Raw genomic sequence first — 8563 nt, 5'->3', positions numbered from 1 at the left:
CAATCTATTTTTTCCTTAACTAGTTTCAATTATTTGCATTTGTTTTCCCAGCGTTTTTGTGCATTGGCTGCAGACACCAACAGTTATAGTCAAAGTCGCAGAGCATCTTCAGAAATATTTTATTAAATTATTTTCTACAGGATATGTCCCACGTAGCCCTTTTTTTTTTTTTTTGCATTCAGAAGAGAGCATGCGCAAGGCGAAAAAAAGGAAGATAACACGTGACAGGTACAGGCCCAGCTGTAGTGCTGCTCTCAAGCGTGAGATTGATGAACAATGTTGACTAGCGTGTGACAGGCCACGGGCAAGCTACAGCGGTGGATGCCATTTTTTATTATCCGAAAAAAAAAAATTTTGCTGTGGTTTAGCTCTAGTTAAACCTGGACTTGCCTGGCTACACCCGTGGCCGAACTTGTGATTGAACACACGGTTAAGCAGTAGTTTAATTTGTGGTTTCGTCTTTATTTATGCCAATGAATACGCCGCGATGGTCCGTAAAGTAGCATATAGGCTACTTCCCCGATAGCGTAGGCTACCAGCCCACATATCATCATCATCATCATCATCATCATCATCATCATCATCATCATCATCATCATCATCATCAGCCTGATTATACCCACTGCGGGGTGTTAGCAGTGAAAGTTCGAAATAAAGCAAGTTGCAAGTCAGCGCTCGTGCGTCATGTCGTTCCTTTCACTGCTTCCTCGCCCTTTGTGCTCTGCTCATTTATGTCATTATGCCCAAGCTGCCACGTTACAGGTCTAAATGCGAGCTGTAATTACAGTTGGAGTGCGAAAAACTGCTTATCTGTAAGCGTAAACCAGACTGTATGCTTGCGGTACAGATGGTGTCACTATACCCACTGCAGGGCGAAGGCCTCTCCCATATTTCTCCACTTACCCCGGTTCTGTGCTAGCTGCATCCACTTGACCCCTGCGAACTTCTTAATCTCATCCGCCCACCTAACTTTCTGCCGCCCCCTGCTACGCTTTCCTTCCCTTGGAATCCAGTTTGTTACCCTCAGCGACCATCGGTTATCCTCTTTTCACACTACATGTCCTGCCCATGTCCATTTCTTCTTCTTAATTTCCACTAGAATGCCGGTAACTTGAGTTATTTCTCTGACCCACTCTGCACGCTTTCTATCTCTTAATGTTACCCCTACCAGCCCAAATATACCAGCCCGATTTAACTAAGGCCCCCTCGCCAAGCCCAGTGTTAGAGCGGATTTAGCTAATTTCATGCAAAGAGATACTAATGATGCCTTAGTCTCAGAGCATCCTGAAAGACATGCTCTAGTTCCCATGATTTCTAATTTCTCAAGGCGAAAGTGCTTACGCAATACATTAGGAGACTGCGGGTCGGATGTGGCAATTCCTCTGAAAGCGACCAGTAGTCATCTTCAAGTCATACGCTTTGAATCCAAAAATCCTTAAGTCGAATGAATGGCACCAGAGTGCGATCCTACACGTTTTATCTAGTCCGCATGTATTTTTACAAAAGCTTCCCTAATAACAAGCTGGAACTTGTGTGGAACGAGAATAAGAGTTTAGAAATAGTTCCAATGACATGACTCCAGATAATAAAGCTCATAGGTGCCTATTCTGCTTCGGCTTGGCAGCTGCACGAAGAAATGCCAGGCCTGAATGCACTTAGCAGGAAACCACGCATCAGTGACGCAATCTAGGAAGCAAACGACGCTTCGAAGGCCTCGGAACTCGCCGCAGCAAGCCGATGGTGAGCCATAATGCGCCCGTTGAGGGCGAGAGTGTTTGAGCGGCGCTGATCACATGGCCGTGACAGCCACTCCTCCGTCGAACCAGGAAGCCTTCGCTCTGTAGAGAGGCTGTTCGATCATCCCCAAAGCAGGTCGCTTATATTTATTTACGAAGCTGAACGGAAGCATGCGGCAAAAAATGGCATCACAGTGATCACGTGTGCGGTACTCGTGGTCAATTTAGCCGCCTCATTTCATTATTTATTTTCCCCCCACTGCGCACAGGTGTGGACGAAGCACGTAAAAAGATATAGATAGCTACATAGAGAGGCTTCAGGGTGAGCACGTGTGGTGCTCCTTTCCGTTTAAACACTTCCTTCTTTTTCAACTATCTATTGTGCTTTTTGTGGCAGCTGCTGAGTGAAATGAGTTGCACGACGTAAATAATCGGCTCTAGAGAGCTTTTTTTCTATCCCGGGCACTTCACGCGCAGACATTGCTGGTGCCAAGTGCTTGTAGGCATTGTGCGACGAGTGGACGATTCCAACTTCTGGCTATCATTGCCTGAAGGGGTGGGCACCTGAACAAAATAAAGTTTGGGACTGATGTGGCTCTTCGTTTACTTTTGTCTTTCCCTAAACTATATTTGCTCATAAGAGTAGAACTCTTACCACAATAAGTGCAAGAATAACTAACACTTTATCAGGCTATTGGGGGCGAAGAACTAGTATATCAACGAGTAGTTATGCTCTATAAATAAGCGTTTGATTTAGCATTTATTTTTTTTTTATCACTTACACAATAGAGTTATTAAGGGACATGCTTCAGCTACTTTTCTTTCTGAAATGGGAAATGTCGGGACTTTCTTGCCGAGTTCTACGCACTTGCTCAAGAAATGCTCCTAAAGTCTCAGCAGATTAATTAGATAGCTCCCCTCGATTATCTCAGTCACGGCAACAGCAACAGATTATACCGTCTGGCTGCACCAAACTTTCATGTCCATACATTGCAAGTAATAACTTGTAATAAATGACTTTCCTTTCGAAAGTTGTAATGCATTGAGAAACTTATTCATGTCGAAGGCACAATAGAAATTCCACGTTTAATGAGCTTAGGGTTTCACCTCCCCCCCCCCCCACCCCCCATTTCGAACAACAACAAAGGCGGTGTTCTGCGTAGCTTCGAAGTAGTTCACAAGATTATGATATTCTAAAGGAACGATACAGCCACCCGTTTTATCTACCGTGTGTAGTGAAGGAAAGGTAATGAAAATACTGAATAAAACTTCGAAAATAGACTGCACGCGAAATTAGCAACTTTCGAAACTTTAGCAGACTCTTAATCAAGCAAGCCGCAACAGCTCCTTGTCGTCAGTGTATGTTGAACTATGCTAATAAAATATGGAGGAAATTAACCTATTAGCAGTAGATTAGTTCTGCGTAATCGTTCGCTTACTTTTGTGCGCTGTGATCGACAGTTGAAACAGTATAAAATTGTTAAGTGAATTGATGATAATTACAGTTGTAATTGATTCCTTGTTTTTTTTTTTTTTTTTTTTTTTTTTTGTATTGTGCGCCAGACTGGTCTACGCAGGGCCTTCTGTAGGTACATTCACAAAAAAAAAAAAAAATGCCGTAGGTTTAGCGAAACTTGAGGAGCACGTGCGGTATGCGTGCTAGGACCTCTCGTTTCACTTCGCTTTCCGTTCGAGGCTATAGGGTTGCAAAGTTAGGCTTCAGGCAAAGATCGTTGAATTCTATAACTGCCTTCTTAAGCGGAAGCGCATATAAAATATCGAGGCTGCTTGAGGCAATTTCAGGTGACGATGAGAGAGCGTTTTGTTCCGAATTCATTGAGCAAGTGTGGAAGTTAATGACGACAACGATCAGCATCGCGCAGCGCGAGAGATTGGCCAATCCAACATTATGGGTATGTACCACGTGTACAGAGGCGAGAAGATTCTTAGGAGAGATCGACAGTTCACCACAAGGAGTGAAACTTCTGATATCATCTCATTTCTACCGCATGCAATCTGCGAATCTGTAATCATCGCCTGGTCATGGTCAATCCCCCTTGAGGGTATAGGTCATTTTTTTACGAGAGCAGTAACAACCGCAAGAAGTTATCGGTTGCCCACGTAACTTGTACAAAGTTGATGCATATAGAACATCGTTTCTTAGTAATAAATACGATGTAGCGGCAATACAAAAAAAAAAAAAAAAAGCGGCGATAGATAGCATATCGGGTAGTAGCCAGCGCAGTTATCTGTTAGCTACGCCACGGTATTAAAACCAGTTTCGATGCAATTCGGGCGTGGTTATTTAGTTCTTCTGTATGGTTTTAGCTGATTACAGACAAATGCAACAACTGTTTATCGTCGGCCTGCGAGCTCTAGTACTAACACAGTTCAACACGACCATTTGGGGTCTCTTACACATTCATCGTCAGAACAATTAGCATGCATACACATCTTCCTTATTCTATTAGCCATTCTATCCTGATCTAGCTGGCATCAGCCTGCCTCGCTGCTTTGTTTTTTCCTTCCGAAACACTAATTTTCTCTCTATAAGGAAACACTCAAGGAAAAGAAAAGACGAGATGGTGTTCGCCTCCGCGCCGTTCTAAATTATCGTGTTTTTCCTCGTGCGAGGTTCTCACGTGATTAACTTTCGCAGGTAATAGCAGAATTCGTGCTAATGCAAACACAGAAAGCGAATGTGATACGAGACACGCAAAAAATTCAGCTTCAAACCAAACCAGTACGAAAGGCCGCCCTAGAATTATTGACAATGTGTGCGAAACACGCGCCTGATACTGCCGGGTCGGTGCTAGCTATGGCAATCTGCCAAGCTAGCCCTAGGCTAGCGGAGTGCTCACGCTAAGTCCAGTAGCGAAACAACACCCTGGGCTTCAAGGCTGAGGCGATGCTTTGGAATCAAGTATTCTGCAGCCAACCGTAAATGTTTCCTGCAACGAGTTGCGCCCGAGGAAGAAGCAGCGCCAAAATGGTCTTCGTGATCGGCTGTCCGGCACTCCCCTCCTGCGAGCTGCGTGTCCGATAAGGTTCTGTCAACTTGCGCTTTTATCGTTTTTTTACTGCACTTTTTCTAACTGCTGAACCAAGCAGCCAGCCTTGTAATTTTTTTGCGCGCGACGGTCTGCCCCCAGTTCCGCCTGGTCTTCCAAAGCGCAAGTGTTCCGGAAACGATGTCTACGGCGGCCCTTCCCGCATCCCTCGCCCAACTGCGCAATTATCAAGCAACAAACAAGAAACGCGGCAGGAATGACGACAAACGAAGGCGGTAGTTCACGTGCTATGGCTTGTCTTGATGACGTCACGCGTTCCCTTGCCACTCCTGCTTTTATTTAACGTTTCGTCACCGGGCCTTCTAAATCGCGTGCGCTTGCGATTGCGGTTTCACTTTGCTATCAACTCGGTCCCAACGCCATGACGCAAGCGCGAAGAAGCTGCCGTGAGGGAGGAGGATTGCCCTGACGCACCAGACTCAGCTAGAAAAGCACAGCGCACCGGAACTTCTGCGCTTTTCGACTTCTACTGCGGCTGCTGTGGACATGGCGTCGACCACAGGTGCGTTCACTTACAACGCGTCGTTGTCCTGGCTGCCCCAGCGTGACCCAAGGAGCGAAGGCTGGGCGCTCACCGGTAGCCCATTGGCAGTGACACTCATCACAGTTACCTACGTCTACTTCGTGAAGATAGCTGGGCCCCGCTACATGTCCTCCCGCAAGCCTTTCAACCTGAAGTCATGCATTCTCGTCTACAACTTCCTGGCCGCACTGCTCAGCGCATTCTTCGTCTGCCGCTTCGTAAAGCTCGCCTACTTGGACCTCGGATACACGTTCCTTCAGGACCTCGACCTGCGTGAGACTCCCGCCAATCTCGAGATTGTGCGCCTCTCGTGGTGGCTGTACGTGCTGAAGATCTTCGAGCTTTCCGACACCGTGTTCTTCGTGCTTCGCAAGAAGAACGACCAGGCCAGTGCGTTGCACGTAGTGCATCACGTCGTCGTGGCTTGGAACATGTGGCTGGAGGTGACCTACGGCGCCCAGTCTCACTCCATGGTCATCAAGTGTGTCAACTCTTCCGTGCATGTCTTCATGTACACGTACTACTTCCTGTCTGCGCTTGGACCGGCCTTCGCACGCTACTTGTGGTGGAAGAAGTACATGACCAAGCTCCAGATAACTCAGTTCGCCATCCTCTTCTTTCACGCCGTTGGCATGGCACTCGCCTCGGGCAACTATGTGCGCCTCTTCATCTGGCTCGAAGGAGCGGAGGCAGTTGTGTTTTTTGTGTGGTTTATCTCGTTCTACACCAACGCCTACACGAAGTTGAGAGCTTGAGAGGCCGTTCAGCGACAGTGTTTTGATATGCTGCGGTGTTGGAACATGATTTAGACGATCCTCTGGTCGATGGAGGCCAGCGATGTGAACTTGTCTAATATGACGCGGGTATTTTACTCAAAAGTACTCATTCGTTCCATTCTCTTATCTGGTACGTCTAACACTGTCAAATTTTATACAGAACGCCAGTTCACCACTACTTGTCCTTCCGAAACTCCCGACAGCAAAGTTCAAGTGAAACGCGCCGCTGGGTAAGATCGTACTGATTATCCTTCAGCCGCTTGACCTATTTTGAGCATGCTCTCGAACTTCCTGGTGGTCGTCGTATTGTCGCGCTGTGCCCACATTGCAGGGAATGCTGTTGCCTAAACTAGTTTTACGACATTGTGAAATGTACCAGGGTGCACCCAGCCGCCATTCTGCTTCCATTTTGTATTACCTAGCTCTTGTGAGCAGAGCTGCGTTCGTCTTGGACCGTTGTCTCATGCGGTTTCGTTTCCATTTAATGTCAAGTATGCTCGTGTACTTCATTCATTCAACACATAAAATTTTCATCACTTCATGCAGAAAGCTAGTAGTGCACACGCATGTTTTAGTTGTTTCAATCGTATGATCATTATCTGGTAAGCTGCATTTGATATTGTCTCGAGACGGAGGGGACTGATTGTTACAGTGCCTTCCCCTTAAGAATTCATGAGAGCTGTCATAGGAAAACATCTGGTAAATGTATGTGGCTTGAAATATCTTTGCAAAGAATTTTTTTGAGCGCAGAGTGCTGACCTATATTTCTTGTGCGCGGAAACACCGCCATTCGCCAAATTCTCGATTTTTTTTTTTTTCTGGTTCAGGCAATCCGAAAAATGCCGCAGTCGCCCACTAGCATCGCTACTCTTCATCTGCACGTGCACGTTTCGGTCTACGCATATTTCAATTTCATTCAGTTTTCTCATTTAAGCATATATGTGCCAAACAAATGCTGTCTTCGATTATTGCGTGTGTGGTGTTGTGCTTGAAATCCTGACCCACCAGAGACCCATCGTCATCATGTTTCTTCATTTCACTGTCATTTCATTGCTCATCAGACCTTCTGTGGTACTTGAATAAAAACCAGAAGGTTTACAAAGTGTCCTTTTGTTCGATCTCCTCGCCCTGCATCAAGTCGATGTATTTCGTCACCGGTCGAGCGTGGTGGCCTCGAGCCTGTCCCTGGTTCCGCATCAGTGGCTATTCGCAATTTCAAGGAAGCACGCGACAGTACTTGTGAGGGGTTTCCTAAAATAGGCCGAAAGATGTGACTCTCACAGTGCCCAGCGTTGCATCACATTTACTCTCGTATTCGCTCTGTTTTATTTTTTATTTTCATTAGGGCTTCAAACATGACCTGTATGGCACCGAAAGTGTCAAATGCAACTCTTTTTTTTTTTTTCTTTAACTGTAGGACAATCTGGATCAGAGCTAGTTGGTACGTTTTGAAGGTGTAACTACAGCCTAACAGGACAGCCTTGTGTCCTGTTGTCTTCCTTGTGTAGTCGACACAGTTGTTAAAACAAAACGGAACAGATTTATTGTCCCTTCGTTTGACAGCACTCGCCCGCACGGCGTACAAAACATACTGCCCGAAAAGGTTCCGTTTCGGTGGCGGCACGGTCCATTCGGGCACGCATTCAGTCCTTGGGCCATAAGTGCGTGGCGCGTCTGTCGACATTTGCGTGTATTTTTCTGTTGGGCTGTAGTTCCACCGTTAAAGTGAATACCTACATTAATTCACTATCCCTATGCCTGGATATATTTAAGGTGAAATATGAAAACAAAATATGTAACCTTTGCACACACAAAAAAAAAAACAAAAATGTTTTCAATAAAACTTGAAGACGGGCTAGATGGTGCATTGCAACTTGACGAAAGGTAATAGCGTACAGGAAGACACATACTCTAGAGAAGACTACACGTTACACGCGCTAACTCTCATCTGTTTTTATTATTTATGTACTTATTTATTTATTTATTATTTCTTTACCGCAAATAAAACAGATTAGAGTTAGCGCGTGTCCCGTGTTGTCTTCTCTCGTGTGTGTCTTCCTAAGCGCTATTACCTTTCGTCAGATCCTTTTAAAACTGCCATACAGGATTTCCGCAAAAACATAGAGGTCACTGCTGGAAGTGCATCAGGAGAGTGCAGAGTGCGAAAGCATTAGCAGTTCTGCGACGTTGACTCCTAATCGACGAATTTCTACATCAACTTACCCACTCCGTTAAGATCAAGCAGACCCTGTTCTCTGGTGCTACCACTCGTCAATGGGTACTTTTTGACGTCAAACGGCGGTGCCTAGCGGCATTCAGGAGTTAGGGTACAGTTTGGCGGGGCCTTCTAATTTGCTGGCTGTGTGGCGTCATCAAACCACAGATGTGACGTCGCATACCTTATGACGATCATTTTAAGAAATCTTATGACTATGACAATGTCTACGTGACGTCATC

The 8563-nt window shown here is 45.7% G+C and overlaps 1 pseudogene; it reads left to right on the top strand.

Annotated features, from left to right (window-relative positions):
• Positions 1-5123: 5123 nt before the first annotated feature.
• On the top strand, positions 5124-6183 carry LOC146190666 (very long chain fatty acid elongase AAEL008004 pseudogene; annotated as a pseudogene).
• The last annotated feature ends 2380 nt before the right edge of the window (positions 6184-8563 follow it).

The sequence above is a fragment of the Amblyomma maculatum genome, chromosome 4 (genome assembly GCF_055883805.1).
Source record: "Amblyomma maculatum isolate TAMU_Amacu chromosome 4, ASM5588380v1, whole genome shotgun sequence".
Classification (NCBI taxonomy): domain Eukaryota; kingdom Metazoa; phylum Arthropoda; class Arachnida; order Ixodida; family Ixodidae; genus Amblyomma; species Amblyomma maculatum.
This window is presented reverse-complemented; position numbering and strand designations above follow the sequence as displayed.